The sequence below is a fragment of the Bos grunniens genome, chromosome 17 (genome assembly GCF_055505025.1).
Source record: "Bos grunniens cultivar Pamir isolate PY7600 chromosome 17, Bosgru_T2T1.0, whole genome shotgun sequence".
Taxonomy (NCBI): domain Eukaryota; kingdom Metazoa; phylum Chordata; class Mammalia; order Artiodactyla; family Bovidae; genus Bos; species Bos grunniens.
The window spans coordinates 38,606,843-38,625,636 of record NC_141181.1 but is presented as its reverse complement, the minus strand read 5'-3'; the positions used below and the strand labels follow the sequence as shown (position 1 = coordinate 38,625,636).

The following is an 18,794-nucleotide window of genomic DNA, read 5'->3' as shown; positions in this document are numbered from 1 at the left end:
TGAGAAACGCCGGGCTGGAAGAAGCACAACCTGGAATCAAGATTGCCGGGAGAAATATCAATAACCTCAGATATGCAGAATGCACCACCTTTATGACAGAAAGTGAAGAGGACCTAAAAAGCCTCTTGATGAAAGTGAAAGAGGAGAGTGAAAAAGTTGGCTTAAAGCTCAACATTCAGAACACTAAGATCATGGCATCTGGTCCCATCACTTCATGGGAGATAGATGGGGAAACAGAGGAAACAGTGTCAGACTTTATTTTTTGGGCTCCTAAATCACTGCAGATGGTGATTGCAGCCATGAAATTAAAAGATGCTTCCTCCTTGGAAGGAAAGTTATGACCAACCTAGATAGCATATTCAAAAGCAGAGACATTACTTTGCTAACAAAGGTCTGTCTAGTCAAGGCTATGGTTTTTCCTGTGGTCATGTACGGATGTGAGAGTTAGATTGTGAAGAAGGCTGAGCACTGAAGAATTAATGCTTTTGAACTGTGGTGTTGAAGAAGACTCTTGAGAGTCCCTTGGACTGCAAGGAGATCCAACCAGTCCATTCTGAAGGAGATCAGCCATGGGATTTCTTTGGAAGGAATGATGCTAAAGCTGAAACTCCAGTACTTTGGCCACCTCATGCAAAGAGTTGATTCACTGGAAAAGACTCTGATGCTGGGAGGGATTGGGGGCAGGAGGAAAAGGGGATGACAGAGGTTGAGATGGCTGGATGGCATCACCGAATCGATGGACATGAGTTTGGGTGAACTCTGGGAGTTGGTGATGGACAGGGAGGCCTGACATGCTGCAATTCATGGGGTCGCAAAGAGTCAGACATGAATGAGCGACTGAACTGAACTGATACTAAGTTATGAAAAGTACTTCAGGAATCAAAGTAAGTCCTTAATTTGTAGTTGAAAGCTTTGAGGTTTTCAAGTATGAAAAAACAGTGATGCTCAGATATGTCCAAAATGAACATATGGATAAACTACAGTAGCATATCTGTGCACAAAGAAATTCTTCTCATTTGTGGATGTTTTCTAAAGTTATTATATTACATTTTCAAAATTATTCTAGTACAATTAGTCATGGATCAGCTTGGAAAATTTACAGGCATTTTTTAGTGAAGTTGTTGCTGAACTTTAAACTGTTAATACAACCAACAAATAAATACATGGCAGTTATTGAGAGCAAAGGAGGTAAAATGCTTCAGATTCAGGAATCAGATGAGGTAGCATATTGTAGGCCTCATAAAGAGATTGGTCTTCAATATTATGGAAATCATTTGGAGAGGTTCAGACAGGAGAGTGTATTGCTGTCATTTATCTAGTTTTAAGACATTATTCTTTCTACTGTTTTGAGAGAAAGTTATAGGGAGAAAAGAGTAGAAGCTGTAGGCTAGCAATGAGATTACATTATTATCAGTGACATGTTAAGTCAAAAATATATACTCTTGAAATTTGGACTGTCAGTAGGTTCAGATGGTACAAGCAAGTTATATGATCAAAGGTCAGATTTCACATCACTCCTGTTGTAGTCACCCTCTCCCTTAGCCACATGTAAGGCATCATTACTTTTACTTCATGAAAGGGAAAATTAGGCCAAGTTCAAAATGGATTATCCACATATATTATACACATATTATAAGAAGAGAGAAATGAGATTTGGCAATGACATCCGCATGCTGCCCTAGTCATCATCTTTGGAGGAAGATGTGGTTACAGATAAGATTTCACCTGCACTCATGGGCAGATGTGAATGCTTTGATTGCTTCATCTGACTTTTTATGAAATAAGGTTGTAACATTATTAACAAGAAAGTCTTGGGAAAAAGTCTTGTGAATGGGATGTGCCCGAGAAAAGGCTGAAGAAGACAAGACTACTGGAAGAGGATGCAACATGAAGTCTCACTATTCCCAAGACCTGGAACTTCCTTCCAATCCCACCCCGTAAGATCTCCTGACACGCTCAAAAGGGAGAGGACAACAAACAGAATGACTCCATTATCACTGTCTAACCTGATAGAATCTCTGTACTTTCTATGGAATAGATAGCTCTCTTGTATTGCTTTATTGCAGAAGTATCTAGAGTCTGCAGTTGGAGACTGGTGAGGTTCTTACCCATCTGAGAATTTCAAGTTTCTCTACAACGAAAATGAGAAACAGAAAGAGTTTAACAAATACAAAGACCAAATCCAATACTTCAAAGCAAATGCCCCTTTCCTAGATCAAATATGTTGGATTTTCTTTTCCTTATGCTTCATGTCATTTCACGGCAAAGCTGCAACTCTGATGCTTAGAATTGTGGATGTTTATACTTTAGTTACCAAGATTAATTAGCTAAAAGATCAAATCTAGATGTTAATGAAAGTGGAAGGTTTATCTAACATTTAATGACTCGGAATTTCATTCATTAAAGAGCAAGAAACAAACAAACAAAAAAACAATGAATGGGTCTTTTGAAATCAGCACAAGTGCATGAAACTTTTGTGTCTCATATCCTGAGAGCAGTATTTACTGCAGAAGAGATACTGGACCACCATATATATTTGTGGTACTTGCATACCAGTACAGTGGTGTCAGATAAGCAGGGTATAACATCTGAGTTATCATGCACCACTGAGCTGAGCTCCCTATGCTATACTGCAGGTTCCCACCATCTGTTTTACACATGGCAGTGCGCATATGCCAATGCTACTCTCCTAATTCATCCAGCCCCACTTCTCCCTCCTCCCTCCTCATCTACACATCTTTTCTCTATGTCTGTCTTTTTATTCCTGCCCTGCAAATGTAGCCCTTTAAGTTGTAACATGACTTTTGGAATTATTAATTTTACTCTAGAAGTTCTGAATAGCTATCATGGTGGAAAATTAGTATCTTAGCATGAGTGGATCTGAATTGTGGAAGGAACAGATCAAAGTACAGAATATCTTGTTGGTGTTGCCATCTATATTGCTGTGTCACATAGTAATTTATACGGGCCAATCCAATCATTCTCATAGAAATACCTGCTTATTATCACTAAAAAATCCCTATGGATACTACAGCAGGATCAGACTGTTTGTGGCAGACTAGAAGTGCCAAGGAATTAACGACCCCGGGAGCCCCCTCTCAACCAATAGCTGATAGGAACTGCTGCTGCTGCTGCTAAGTCACTTCAGTCGTGTCCGACTCTGTGTGACCCCATAGATGGCAGCCCACCAGGCTCCCCCGTCCCTGGGATTCTTCAGGCAAGAACACTGGAGTGGGTTGCCATTTCCTTCTCCAATGCAGGAAAGTGAAAAGTGAAAGTGATGTCGCTCAGTCGTGTCCGACTCTTCGCGACCCCATGGACTGCAGCCTACTAGGCTTCTCCATCCATGGGATTCTCCAGGCAAGAACACTGGAGTGGGTTGCCATTTCCTTCTCTACAGAGAACTCTACTCAATGCTTTAACTGGAAAAAAAATTTCTAAAAAAAGATATTACATGTAAACATATAGCAAATACACTTTGCTGTACAGCAGAAACTAACACAATATGGTAAAACCAGTATATTCCAATAAACATTAATACAAAACAAAATATATGTGTGTGTGTGACACATGCCAACTTGTGAGGTTAGTTTCTTTTAAAAATCAAAGTGATTAACTAGGTTATCGCACTTCTTTCTTAGGGGTAAAGAGTGCATCAATTAAGAAACTACTTTTGATTTTAGAGAAAGTATTTTGACATGCCTGAGAGGTCTGCATTCCAGATACTTCATTATGTCAAATTTTTTATTTCTCCCATTACCTTCTCCATATGTTTGACCAGGTAATCTAAAATACCTGCTCCTTATGATTTTCCAGATTTAGTCAAAATGGTGGTTCTCAATGGTGACTCTAAGAGGAGGTGCTCAAAAATTTTGCAGACTAGGTTATGCTAGAAACCTGAAGTGAGTCAGGAAGAAAAATTGCCGCCACTGTCAGTTGAAAACAAATTGTTTATAGTATGTGTGAGTGAGTGAAGTCGCTCATTCGTGTCTGACTCTTTGCAACACCATGGACTATAGGAGCTACCATGCTCTTCTGTCCATGGGATTTTCCAGGCAAGAGTACTGGAGTGGGTTGCCATTTCCTTCTCCAGAGGATCTTCCCAACCCAGGGATCAAACTGGGGTCTCCTGCATTGTAGGCAGATGCTTTACTGTCTGAGCCACATAATATAAATTATTAGTCTGGAACAATATAAATTATTAGTCTGGAAGTCTCATAAAAAATGCCAGGATCTGTGTTGATTTGGTCAAGTAAAGAGACTATATCAGTAAACTATTCACGGTAAGAGCTAATGTCAGTTATAGTTTTAATAATCCACTTGTGTTCTCCAAGATTCATGAGTTTTCTACATGAGTTAAATAAGTTAAAAAACTTATAGAATTGGTAGGGACCACTAAAACGTCAACATTTTAAGTCCTTGAGACTAGCATTAATCTCTGAAACCCATGATAGATTGGTATTGTATGTCTATTATTATTTTAATAAACAGGAAATAGGGCTTTTGCAAAGTTCTCTTACCACAAGGAGTCAATGTAGATATTCCACCAGGCTCCAAATGTGGTCAATCTATATTTGCATATGTAAAGCATGTAAATAAGCACAGGATGAACTCACAAGTACACTAGAACCTTTTGAGACATACTCAATTATCCTCTGCCTCCTTCAGCTTTCCATCTGAGTGACAAATCACACTGACTCTGCTATCAGATATTCATATCAACTCAAAGTCCATGAACCCAAACTCTCTAAATTGAGCATTTTTTTTCTCTATCATACATGTTGACTTTAGTAAGTGGCCACAAGTCAACACTAGCCTGATTGACAATGCCAGAATATTCTTCCTCTGAGAATATTTGTTCTCTGTTCATGCAAAGAGTTCTGGTCCATGAACTTACTTGGGTCTAGAAATGGAATGAAGAATACTGGCTCTCCACTGTAATAACTTAGGTCATTTTTTTCAGACTTCCAGGGATATATCTGGATATCTATCTCAACCAATCAATCTGTCTATCCATCATTAATCTACTATATCTATCTATCTATCAATATGTCTGTCTATCATTGATCTGTCCAACTATCATCAATCTACCTACTATTAATATATACATCTTGTATATTTATTTATATATCTGTGTGTTTTTTGTTTTTTATCACAGACCAATAGGACATTTTTATACTGCTCACGATTTTAGTGCTGGGACAGCATAGTCAAATAGCTCTTGACAAAGAACATACAGTTTAAATCATTTTCATTACAGGGCTGACCCTGATTTCATTACAGTGCCCATGGCCATTCTCTTTCTGGTGGTTATATGCTCACCTACTGATGAACTCAAGCGCAGTGTCATTCACAGTTGATACTGAAATCAGAAACTACTCTAGGTATTTCTAGCAGAAAGATTTAATACAAGCAAGTAGTTACTGAGAAAGTCATACAAAACTGTGTCTGGAGTACTGGCCTCAAGTTTAGACCTGGGGTTCCATAATTAAAATGTCAGTAAGTACTGCAGCCACTGCACTATTTCTGGGCTTTCATAGTTAATTTGCCTCTGACATCTACAAAGCTGGATATCAGGAAATAGAACGCAGAGTCTAACTGTATCACATGCTCAAATGCAGTGATCTCTGCCTCCATTCTGCTTTTCAGGACTTTTGCTTCTGCATCTAATTGATATAATCCACTTCTCGTCTAGAAGGATAGTAGCAAAAATTCATGAAAATGTAGTTTTTTTCTTAGAAACTTTTCAATAAAAGTAGATAGAATACCTTCCCTAACCATACTATGCCTCTAATTATTATTACTTTTCTGCATATGCTTTCATTATAGTACCATTAGCATAAGAAGCTTGTTGTCAAGAAAACTGGTACAAAGTGAAGAAAAGTAATATCTCATTCTTTGGAGAACTTGTGGTGTGCTGAGCACAGTTTCTAGCATATTAGATGTATTGACTAATTTATTTTTCACAGTAACCCTAAGGGATGCTATTTCATTTTACAGATAGGAAAACTGAGACATGATGTATTACATGAACACCAAATATCACAGCAGTAAGTGAGAGGACTTGGTGTTAAACTCAGGTGGTGTGTGGTTCCAGAACATGTACTCTGAATTACTGTGATGTACTGTCTCCAGTTAAATATTTTCTGAACATAAGTTTCCACTTTGCTGGACTTTCCTCTTTAGTTATATGAAGAATATAAAATCTTCCAAAGATCTGGAATCTCTTCACAGAGTTTTCAGTTCCTTCTCAAGATTTCCTTGATCTGGTCATTCTTTCCTCTATTCATGAAAGTAACTACTTATATTTTCTAAGTAAACTTGATATCTCACTTTCCTTCATAAAAAATCACAAAAATAGGTATTTCTATCAAAATAAGGATGTCTATCATATATTCAAACATTTCAGCTACTGATCTAACTATCTAGCTGTTTGTCTGTCTACCTCTCTATCATCCTTTATTTGTGAGTGCTGGTAATGGGAAAACATCACATTCAATTATTACAGTAAGAAGATATATAGAACTTACAGACTTACAAAAAGTTTAGAGGTTATTTATACTTGTTTTGGATGCTGAAATATAGCTCCAAATACATTGTTTTCCTTTCTATTACTAAAACTGAAATTTTTCATCATCAAAATTGTTTTAGGTTCATACATAAATAGAAAAACTGATTTATTTCAAAATAAATAGTTATGCAGAGAAAGAAAAGATAACGGATAACATTATAAGAGGGCAAATGCAATGTAATGTAACTTAAAAAGATTATTTACAAGTTAGTAATTAGTTAATTAGCTTCCCTATGAAAAATATATAGGATCATTGTTATAATTCATGCCATATATGTAATTCTCTCAGTAGGAATGTCAACTAGCTGGCACTCCAATACAAACATTACTTGGTAATCCTTTCTTGAAAATTTAGGTTGTACTTGGCAGTGAATGACAAATAGAAAGGCAATATATATAGTAATTAATATAAGCACAGATTTGCAAGCTTTCATAATATAGCCTAAACAGATTTCCAAGGACACAAATCTGACTTCTTTAAGCTTCAGATGCTTCATTTGTGAAATTAGATCACTAGATGCTAAAATCCCTAAAAAACATTGTTCTGAATTTCTATTGGTAGAGAGGGTTCTTCATTCTCATCCATAGGAGATTCAATTAATGTATTATGGCATAACAAATATTAATTAAATATAATAGAATGCTTAAGGAATCCTATTTAACTCACAATCAAAGACGGCATGTATGAATATAAACATTGTTATCAAACCTTTCTATCTGAGTGGCTTAGAGATTAATACATTTTTCTGTATAAAATGGATAGTCAGCACTTTACTGTCTTTAAAACTGACCCTTTGCATTGATCTCTGAGGAAGATTTTCTTGTCTGTCCTTGCTATTCTTCAGAACTCTGCATTCGGATGGTTATACCTTTCCTTTTCTCCTTTGACTTTAGCTTTTCTTCTTTTCTCAGCTATTTGTAAAGCTACCTCACAACCCTTTTCCCTTTTTCTTTTTAATTGGATGATCTTGATCACTGCCTCCTGTATAATGTCACGAATCTCCATCCACAGTTTCATTTCATGCAAAGATGGGCACAATAAAGGACGTAAATGGTATGGACCTAATAGAAGCAGAAGATGTTAAGAAGAGGTCGCAAGAATACACAGAAGAACTGTACAAAAGCAATCTACATGACCCAGATAACCAAGATGGTGTGATCATTCACTGAGAGCCAGACATATTGGAATGTGATACAGTGGGCCTTATGAAGCATCACTGCGAACAATGCTAGTGGAGATGATGAAATGCAGCTGAGCTATTTCAAATTCTTAAGATTATGCTGTGAAAGTGCTGCACTCAATATTTGCAAATTTGGAAAATTCAGCATTGGTTACAGGACTGGAAAAGGTCAGTTTTTTTTTTTTTTTTCCAATCCCAAAGATGGGACTGGGAATGTCAAACCGTTTTCAAACTACTTCACAATTGCACTCATTTCACATACTAGCAAAGTAATTGCTTTGCTCAAAATTCTCCCAGCCAGGTTTCAACAGTACATGAACCAAGAACTTCCAGAGGTTCAAGCTGGATTTAGAAAAGGCAGAGGAACCAGAGATCAAATTGTTAACATCTGTTGGATCATAGAAAAAACAAGAGTGTTCCAGAAAAAACCATTTACTTCTGCTTTATTGACTACAACAAAGCCTTTGTGTGGAACAACAAACTGTGGAACATTCTTCAAGAGATGGGAATACCTGACCTGCCTCCTGAGAAATCTGTATGCAGGTGAAGAAGCAACAGTTAGAACTGCACATGGAACAACAGACTGGTTCCAAATTGGGAAAGGAGTACCTCGAGACTGTATACTGTCAGGCTGTTTATTTAACTTCTATGCAGTGCATATCATGTGAAACACTGGGCTAGATGAAGCACAAGCTAGAATCAAGATTGCCAGGAGAAATGTCATTAACCTCAGATAAGCAGGTGACACACCCTTATGACCCTCATGATGAAAGTGAAAGAGGAGAGTGAAAAAAGTGGCTTAAAACTCATCATTCAAACAACAAAGATTATGGTATTAGGTCCCACCACTTCATGGCAAATAGATTAGAAAACAATGGAAACAGTGACAGACTTTATTTTGGGGGGCACAAAAATCACTGCAGATGGTGACTGGAGCCAGCCATGAAATTAAAAGTTGGTTGCTCCTTGGAAGAAAAGCTATGACCAACCTAGACAGCATATTAAAAAGCAGAGACATTACTTTGCCAACAAAGGTCTGTCTAGGCAAAGCTATGCTTTTCCAGTAGTCACGTATGGATGTGAGAGCTGGACCATAAAGAAGGTTGAACACTGAAGAATTGATGCTTTTGATCTATGGTGTTGGAGAAGACTCTTGAGAGTACCTTGGACTGCAAGGAGATCAAACCAGTCAATCCTGAAGGAAATTAGTCCTGAATGGTCATTGGAAGGACTTATGCTGAAGCTGAAGTTCCAGTTCTTTGGCCACCTGATGCAAAGAACTGACTCACTGAAAAAGATCCTAATGCAGGGAAAGATTGAATACAGAAGGAGAAGAGGATGACAGAGGATGAGATGGCTGGATGGTATCACTGTCTCGATGCACATGAGTTTGGTTGAACTCCGGGAGCTGGTGATGGACAGAGAGGCCTGGCGTGCTGCAGTGTATGGGATCACAAAGAGTCCAACATGACTGAGTGGTTGAACTGAACTGAACTGAATGAAATGTGACAATTACTAATCCCATTACTAATTTTAAACCTAACATTAGTTCAGTTCAGTCGCTCAAGAATCACAGCACGGTTCTGCTTATGGGTGATGTCATCTGCATATCTGAGGTTATTGATATTTCTCCCAGCTATCTTGATTCCAGCTTGTGCTTCTTCCAGTCCAGTGTTTTGCATGATGTACTCTGCATATCAGTTAAATAAACAGTGTGACCATATACATCCTTGACATACAACATTTCCTATTTGGAACCAGTCTGTTTTTCCATGTCCAGTTCTAATTGTTGCTTCCTGACCTGCATATGGGTTTCTCAAGAGGTAGGTCAGGTGGTCTGGTATTCCCATCTCTTGAAGAATTTTCCATAGTTTATTGTGATCCACACAATCAAAGGCTTTGGCATAGTCAATAAAGCAGAAATAGATGTTTTTTTTTTGGAACCCTATTCCTTTTTCCATGATCCACCAGATGTTGGCAATTTGATCTTTGGTTCCTCTTCTTTTTCTAAAACCAGCTTGAACTTCTGGAAGTTCACGGTTCACATATTGCTGAAGCCTGGCTTGGAGAATTTTGAGCATTACTTTACCAGCGTGTGAGATGAGTGCAATTGTGTGGTAGTTTGAGAATTCTTTGGCATTGTCCTTCTTTGGGATTGGAATGAAAACTTTTCCAGTTTTGTGGCCACTGTTGAGTTTTCCACATTTGCTGGCCTATTGAGTGCAACACTTTCACAGCATCATCTTTGAGGATTTGAAATAGCTCAACTGGAATTCCCTCACCTCCACTAGCTTAGTTTGTAGTGATGCTTTTAAGGCCCACTTGACTTCACATTCCAGGATGTCTGGCTCTAGGTGAGTGATCACACAGATGTTTTAGAACTAACACCCAAACCTAACATAGATATTATCAAATTTGTTTGGGTCCATCTGACCTACATAGTGAAAGGTAATTTTTTTTTTTTATGCTCAGACTTAGAGTTTTAAAAATTGCCTTTGTTGTTTTATTTTTGGAACTTCAAACTTGAAAATTCTCATGCAATTCTGCCTTCATACAATTTTAAGAAGAACTTGGTCCATGTCAGGAAATATTGCTTCTAAACATTATTTATGTCTGGAATATCTTTAGAGGAAAGAATAGTACATTAATATTCGATGTCTCTCTGTTCATAAACAACTGTGACACCTGCAAACTTTTTCACTTTTAATGTGAAGTCTAGAAAATAAATATATTTTATGACACTGTCTTCTGATAACCTTTACCAACCATGTAGTTCTCAATTATATTGATAGAGATGACTGAATTTATTACCAATGCTTTCTGAATGGGCTCATAAAACAAATGTTTAGTAATCATTATAATAAATAATGAAGGCTACAAATGATTGTTAAATGGCATTTTGTTGTTGTTGTTCAGTCACTCAGTAGTGTCCAACTCTTTGTGACTCCATGAACTGCAGTACAACAGGCTTCTCTGTCTTGCTCACACCTGTTAAACTGTATCAGTTCAGTTCAGTTCAGTCGCTTAGTCGTGTCAGACTCTTTGCAACCCTACGAATTGTAGCACACCAGGCCTCCCTGTCCATCACCAACTCCCGGAGTCTACTCAAACTCATGTCCATCGAGTCGGTGATGCCATCAGCCATCTCATCTTCTGTTGTCCCCTTCTCCTTCTGCCCCCAATCCCTCCCAGCATCAGGGTCTTTTCCAATGAGTCAACTTTTCACATGAGGGTGGCCAAAGTATTGGAGTTTCAGCTTTTGCATCAGTCCTTCCAATGAACACCCAGAACTGATCTCCTTTAGGATGGATTGGTTGGACCTCCTTGCAGTACAAGGGACTCTCAAGAGTCTTCTCCAACACCACAGTTCAAAAGCAGCAATTCTTCGGCACTCAGCCTTCTTCACAGTCCAACTCTCACATCCATCCATGACCACTGGAAAAACCATAGCCTTGACTAGATGGACCTTTTTTGGCAAAGTAATGTCTCTGCTTTTGAATATGCTATCTAGGTTGGTCATAACTTTCCTTCCAAGGAGTAAGCTTTTTTTAATTTCATGACTGCAGTCACTATCTGCAGTGATTTTGATATGACCAAATACATAAAATCCTCAAAACTTTGTTGTGCACTCTAGAACATATAATATTGAATAAAATATCTTGTATTATTAGTCATTGTAGTAGTCTGCATAAGGAAAAAAAAAAAACAAGCTTCCATCATCCTGGCTTATTGTAGTAAAGCAAAATACAAATTTCCTTTCTGAAAAGTTCTAAACACTTTTCAGCTGTTACATGGTAATGATACTTACTTTCTGTCAAAAATATTCCCTTTCTCTTTCCTGTGACAATTGACTTGAACCTAAATTAAAGTCTTTTGAGCTACCAATCTTGTTGTGCTCTATTGTCACTGAGTACCATTAATTCAATTCTTAGTAGTCTACTTTTACTGTCTGATTGCAGCTACAGTTTCTGGAGAAGTAAAGGATCTATAGCTAATATTCATTTCTCCCAATTTATAATTTCAAACTGCAGTGATTATGGTGTACTTATGTCATTTTTGCTATTTCAGATAGTAAAAGGAAGTTATTGAAAAAGAGATAGCTAGACCCTTCTGAGCAATGCTTATCCTGACATAAATTACTCTCTTTTGAATTTTCAGGTTAAGGATAATTTGACATTATAAGCTTGTTACATATAATTCAAAAATGTTTCTTGGATAATTATTATATTTTCTATTATGATGGCATTAAAACATGTATAATATCATATAAGAAATGAATCTCCAGTCCAGGTTCGATGCAGGATAACAGGAAGCTTGGGGCTGGTGCATTGGGATTACCCAGAGGGATGGTATGGGGAGGGAGGTGGGAGGGGGGTTCAGGATGGGGAACACATGTACACCCATGGTGGATGCATGTTGATGTATGGCAAGACCAATACAATATTGTAAAGTAAAAAAAAATAATAATAATAATAAAATAAAAGGTATACAATGACCTCTATAAAAACTGGTGTATATATTTTCATTTCATTATAGATTATTCTAATATTTTTCCCTGTTGTTAACTAAATTAGAAAATCAACTACATTTTCTACTTCAGAAAAATTAACTTTGATTTTAACAATCTCCTTCAATCTTTTGAATTGCAAGGAATCTAGTCAGGTTACCTATCTGGGAAACATACTTATATATTGATATATATTGGCAAAATTTCCAGTCAAATCTTAACAGTACTCATCTTGTGTGATTCATTTTTAGTGTTTTCCATCTTATTTTACAAGTAATTTCAGGCTTAAGAATCAAGCTTTTAAAATAGACATGTGTGTGTGTGTGTGTGTGTGTGCACTAAATCTCTTCAATCATGTCCACTCTTTACGATCTCATGGACTCTAGCCCACCAGGCTCCCCTGTCCATGGGATTGTTCAGGCAAGAATACTGGAGTGGGTTGCCATGCCCTCCTCCTGTGATCTTCCCAACGCAGAGACTGAACTCATGTCTCTTACGCCCATCATTGTATGGCATTAACTGCCACACATAGTCCATGCCAATAGTAAAAGAAAATAAGCTAAAAGAATAAACAAAACTTCAGAGCTAAAGTTTGTTTAATATAATGTTAACCCCAAATAGATGTTTTAAAATACCCTTTTAATTTTACCACAGTTTAGATTCCAGAAAAGCTGCAAAATTAGTATTGAGTATTCCCATATATCCTTTACCATTTTTGTTTTGTTAACATATTATACCCTCACATCAATGTGCTGAATTTGTTCCAACTAATGACATGATACGTTATTGATATTTTGCTATTATTAATAACTAAAGCCCACATTTCGTTCAGATTTCCCTAGTTTTTACCTAATATTCCTTTTCCATTTCAGAATTCCAACCAGGTTGTTGTGACTCTGCAGATTTCTCTAGACTGACAGTGTCTCAGACTTTCCTTGTTTCTGATGACCTTTACGACTGGAGGAGTACTTTGTAGAATGCTTCTAAACTTGGGATCACCTAATGTTTTCTTTATTGTTAGGATGTGGTGATTTTTTGAAGCGAAGAAAACAACAGAGGCCAAATGCCATTTCCTCACATCTGTTAGCTTCACTTGTCACTTATAACGTTTAACTTAGTTACCTGGGTGAAGTAGGGTTGCTCATTTTTCTTTTCTTTTTTTTTTTTTAATGAGAATTTTATTTATTTATTTATTTTAGTAAAATTACTCTTTCCCCTTTCCATCCTGTGCTCTTTGAAAGGATGTCACTGTAAGTAGCCCATATCTAAGGAAGGCTCTATTTCCTTGAGAAAGGAATCTATACATAACTTATTTGGAATTTTTCTGTATGGATCTCTCTATTTAATGTGTTCAATCCACCATCCAATCAGTATGGACTCGTGAATATATATTTTATCTTTTTCTTAAATTTTAAAAATATAGTTGATTTACAATGCTATGTTAGTTTCAGATGTACAAAAAAGTGATTCTGCTTTTTGTATATATAAAGAATCCACCTGCCAATCCCTGAGTTGGGAAGATCCTATGGAGCAGTAAATGGCAACCTGACCCAGTATTCTTGCCTGGGAAATTCCATGAATAGATGAGCCTGGTAGGTGATAGCCTATGGGGCTGCAAAAGAGTTGGACATGACTTAGCAACTAAGCAATAATAACAACTATATATATATGTATATATATATTTCAAATTAATTTCCCTTATAGGTTATTAAAACATATTAATCATTGTTCCCTGTGCTATACAGTAGGTAACTGTTGTTTATCTACTTTACATATGGTAGTATGTTTATGTTAATCCCAAACTCTTAATTTATCCCTCCCCCCTTTCCCCTTTGGTAATCATAAGTTTGTTTTCTACTTTTGTGGGTATATTTCTGCTTTTTATATAAGTTCATTTGTATCATTTTTTTATATTCCATATATGTAATATCATGTATTTGTCTTCCTCTGACTTGCTTCATATGGTATAATAATCTCCAGGTTTATCTATATAACTGCAAATAACGTTATTTCAATCTTTTTTATGGCTAAATAGTACTCCATTGTATATATGTACCACATCTTCTTTATCCATTCATCTCTTGATGGACACTTAGGTTGCTTTCATGTCTTGGCTATTGTCAGCAGTGTGCTATGAGTATTGGGACACTCTAATTCTATGATATTTATTTGCTCAAACTGTTCTAGCTTTGGCCATTGGCACTTATTTCAGTTGACATCTGCGCCACTTTAACATGCCCTCAATTTTTTTTTTCCATTGGCACTTGCTTTCTGACATGCCTTACAAGCTTATCTTGTAAATTCCTTGTCCTAGTTCTAGAATGAGATATTTTTCAAGGACCCCTGCTTCTATTAGCTGAAGCAAGGCATCAGAAACCCAAACTTAAGTACTGGTTGTACTCATTGCTACAGGTATTAATTAATTTTGAGGAAAAAGAAATCAATGATTTTGAATTTCATAGATAAGAGAAATTTATTTTTCCAGATAAAATCACTGACTCATGTTTGGAATTAGTATTCAATGTTTAGCTTTTCAGACATTAACTACCAATGTAATTTTGGAGTCTCAGTTTCTTCATCTGTAAAATAATGTATAAAATTAATGGACAGGAGTACTCCAGGGAGATGAAAACATTGTTTGGAGAGTTCTCTGACCTATAGAGTATTTGTTCTTTTCTATTAGGTAAATACTCCCCCAAAATAACTGATTTCAAACTATCAGACAACAGGCTTGCAAAAATTACTGAGCATTTAATTATTGGTGTTCTTGAGTTGGTATGAGTCATCTTCAGTCATATCATGGGCAAGTCATACATATGCAGACACTTATAAACATATAGCCATAAGCCATATGTGTACAAATACACATGCATACAAATTTTCTAAATAAATAGAAAGTTTGACTTTAAGAGCAAATTAAAATTCAATGTGCCACCATAGGCTGAGGAAAGGAGCACTCCTCATCATGCCCCTCTGTCCCAGGTTGAGTCTGAGTTGAAGCCAGAGTTTCCTTAACCAGGTCTCCTCTGAGAGTCACAGTCAGGCCTGACCAGATCCTGGGTTAAGCTATTAAGATTCCCTGTGGCATGAGGAGAGAGAAACAGAGCAAGTCCTAGAGGTGAGCTCTGTTCTCTAAGGATAAGGAACTCCACCTGAGCAGTTTGAGGAGGAACTGAACACGGAAGACTCCCAGCAAAGAATGAGATGGTATGGCAGTGCTGCCCAAGTCACTTGAGTGTGATTCTCAAATTCACAGGCATTCCCTCAGTCCCCTCCATTGATTCATGTAGACCTTAGAATTAATATTTGAATGTCTTTGCCCTTCAGGACAATTTGAATATTTCCCACATATGGCAGGGCTTCCAGTTGTCAAGGAGCTGCCAGGTTTTCTTCTGGATGAAGATCTGATCCCTTGTTCCTCTTGAAGGTTATTATTTTCTAGGTGCTGGTTATGGGTGGGTGTCAACAAGTAGTCCCAGGGGTCTTGGTTACCTGGAGCTTTCCTTCTCCAGTGTTGTCTGTGAAGGATCCTGGTTGAGATCCTGGACAGTGATGCTGTCCTCTTCAATTTATGAAAATATAAGGTTTCCAGAGCCCTATGGGACATTTGTAGACTGACTCCTTTTGAAAGACACAATCATGGGCAATGTGGACACCAGCAGCTTCATGTGTTTGTCTACTAGGTCAAGGGTCAATGACTTCTGGACTTTGTTGATGGAGTTCCACCACAACTTTGACTCCAGTTTTCTGAGTGTTCCTCCAGATGCATAGATATGTAAGTGTAATTTTACATATGTTTGTTTTCTCCAATCATTAAAAGTATTCTGAATATATTCAAACCCTTTTAATAATTGGAGAAATAAAAAATTACCCAATAGCCATTTTTTTGGCTGCTCTTTGGCAAAAATTTTTCTCTTAATTTTAATTTCCACTACTAGCAGAGAAAAGAAACCTTCATGCACTCTTATAAAGTGAGAGAATAAATTAGTATGGCATCTTTGGATGTATATAAGACAAAATCTATTGAATCTTACATTCTTCATATTTTTAAATTAGCAATTTCATTCATTGGAAGTTATACTAAGTTAACCATGGGTAAGGTAACATAAATATAAAGAATAGAGGTATAGAAATTAAGCATCTTAGATTTAAATATAAACCCTGAATCTTAGTTTCTTACTGAATAAAATAGAGATATTGATAATAGTACTGCTTCATAGTTACTGTTAGAGCCACATATTCACTGCATAAAATGCTAATGTTTAATCAAAGTATAATGATTATAGTAGGTTATAATAAAATTTTAAAAAGTTGAGTTGATTAATTGTGACAAATTCTACACAATTAATGAAAGCTGTTTTGAATGTTACCTTTATTCTTTCTTTATAATTCTTTTCATTGTCTAATTTTTCTACTGTGAACAAATATTTCTACTGTAGTATTATTTTAGAAACACATATTTAGAAATAATTGTGCCATTACTTGTAAGTATAATGGAATGATCAAATTAGTCCAAATAGTGTACCTTCCAGATCTTGACTTGATATTGCAAATGCTTTTAAATACAGAAAATGATTGACATGTAAAAGCAAATACATACTTCAGTTCAGTCGCTCAGTCATGTCCGACTCTTTGCGACCCCATGAGTCGCAGCATACCAGGCCTCCCTGTTCATCACCAACTCCCGGAGTTCACCACTTACTGATGTTGTTTTACATGCTCTTTTGTGGCCTTTTTTTTCCCCTCTCTTAAGTATCCTTTAACTTTGTTCTGTAACAGCGTTAATTTTTTTATTGTTGTTTCAATATTTCATTTTCCCTAATGGTAAATATTTTTCCTCTGTCCCTCCCATCCCAGCAATGTTGTGTTCTTAACCTTTACAGCTAACATTATCTTGACCTTTAAGACACTCAGTAACATCCAGATGTGTTGAGTAATTATAAAAGAGAGCTCCTCATTGGGAGTGTCCTCATACCATCCCGAGTATAAGAGGCCTTAAGCCTTATTTCCCAAGTGTGGAACAATGGGTCAAGAAATGTTGGCTTTTCACTTATTGTAAATGCTAAAGGCACACTTTATTTTCTTCCGTGGCCCCACGTCCACTTCAGCTTTTGTGCTTTCGCCACAGGAATTCTGACATGCAAGATGGCTTATAAAACAAGTAATGTCAGATCTATTTGTCATGTCACTTCACTCTCTTACAGATGCAGATCTAAAATCAAGTATATTTTGATTTTATAATTCAAACAATAAGAATTACTTGGACTATTGTTGATTCTCCTTGTCCTCTGTTTATTTGCTCTTCAATTTTTGTCATATTTCTTCAATTTATCCTACTCAAAGTCTAAAATACAAGATAAATTTAGGAATATGTTGGTGCCAAGGTTACTTCATAACTCAGCATCAGCAAGTTTTTCAAGGTGCTTCATTTCTGTTACAACAGCTTCATATTCACAAAAGTTTACATAGTACAAAAATGCTTTAAAACAGATTCTTGTCTATTTGAAGAATCCTGACATTTTTTGTTTTCAAAATTAATGCTGATCATTAATTTTAAGTTTAAAATATTATAAAGAGCACAATATTATAAAGAGTAAGATATAAGTAAGGCGGCCTGTATAGACAGAACATGTCATATATTTATTTATTTTATCTTGAATCCTGTAATGATTTTTTCAGGACTTTCTCAGTTTGGTCTCCTATTCAGCATTTTTCACTAGATTACAAAAATTTATTAGTTAGAGCTATCATTCATGTAACTGGGTGTCCTGTGTTTTATTTGCTAAATCTGGCAACCCTAGATGCAGACCATTTTATTATCATAATTTGTTAAACAAGATTAAATATAATTAAAAATATCTCTTTACTGACATCTGCTTCCTTTAGTGGAAGATATAAATGAATACATTAAATATTTTTTAGGAGGGAACATAATAGAAAAAATAGGCAAAGATGGGGAATTTTTGTTTTTTTGTTTATGTGACTGGCTGATTAATTTACTAATCAACCTCCAAATGACATGGTGATATACTCCTGATATTGAAGTACCAGTTATTATCTAGTTTTTAAAATGTCAAAGGATAGACAAAGAGTCCATGCCTGGGTAACTAATACAGACAAATATTTAAGTTACAGATTCCTTTCTATGTCCTTTTATAACTAAAGGATATTTGTCACCTAGTTTGCTAACTTTGGGCTTCCCTGGTGGCTCAGAGGATAAAGCGTCTGCCTGAAATGCAGGAGACCCGGGTTCGATCCCTGGGTTGGGAAGATCCCCTGGAGAAGGAAATGGAAACCCACTCCAGTATTCTTGCCTGGAGAATCCCATGGACAGAGGAGCCTGGCGGGCTACAGTCCACGGGGTCGCAAAGAGTCAGACACGACTGAATGACTTCACTTTGCTTTGCTAACTTTGTGTGATATGTAGCCTTTTCCAATGGGATGCCTACCTGTATGTCAAATTTTCTTTTTCCCTAAACTTTTTCCTTTTATTCACATTTCTGACTGCAACACTTCCAGGAGGGCTATGGACTGA

At 36.6% G+C, this 18,794-nt stretch overlaps 1 non-coding gene across 1 annotated transcript; it reads left to right on the top strand.

Moving 5' to 3' along the window:
- The first annotated feature begins 18,457 nt into the window (after nucleotides 1-18,457).
- Nucleotides 18,458-18,529, top strand: TRNAF-GAA (transfer RNA phenylalanine (anticodon GAA)). Its single transcript has one exon. It is a non-coding gene; the product is annotated as a tRNA-Phe (tRNA).
- The last annotated feature ends 265 nt before the right edge of the window (nucleotides 18,530-18,794 follow it).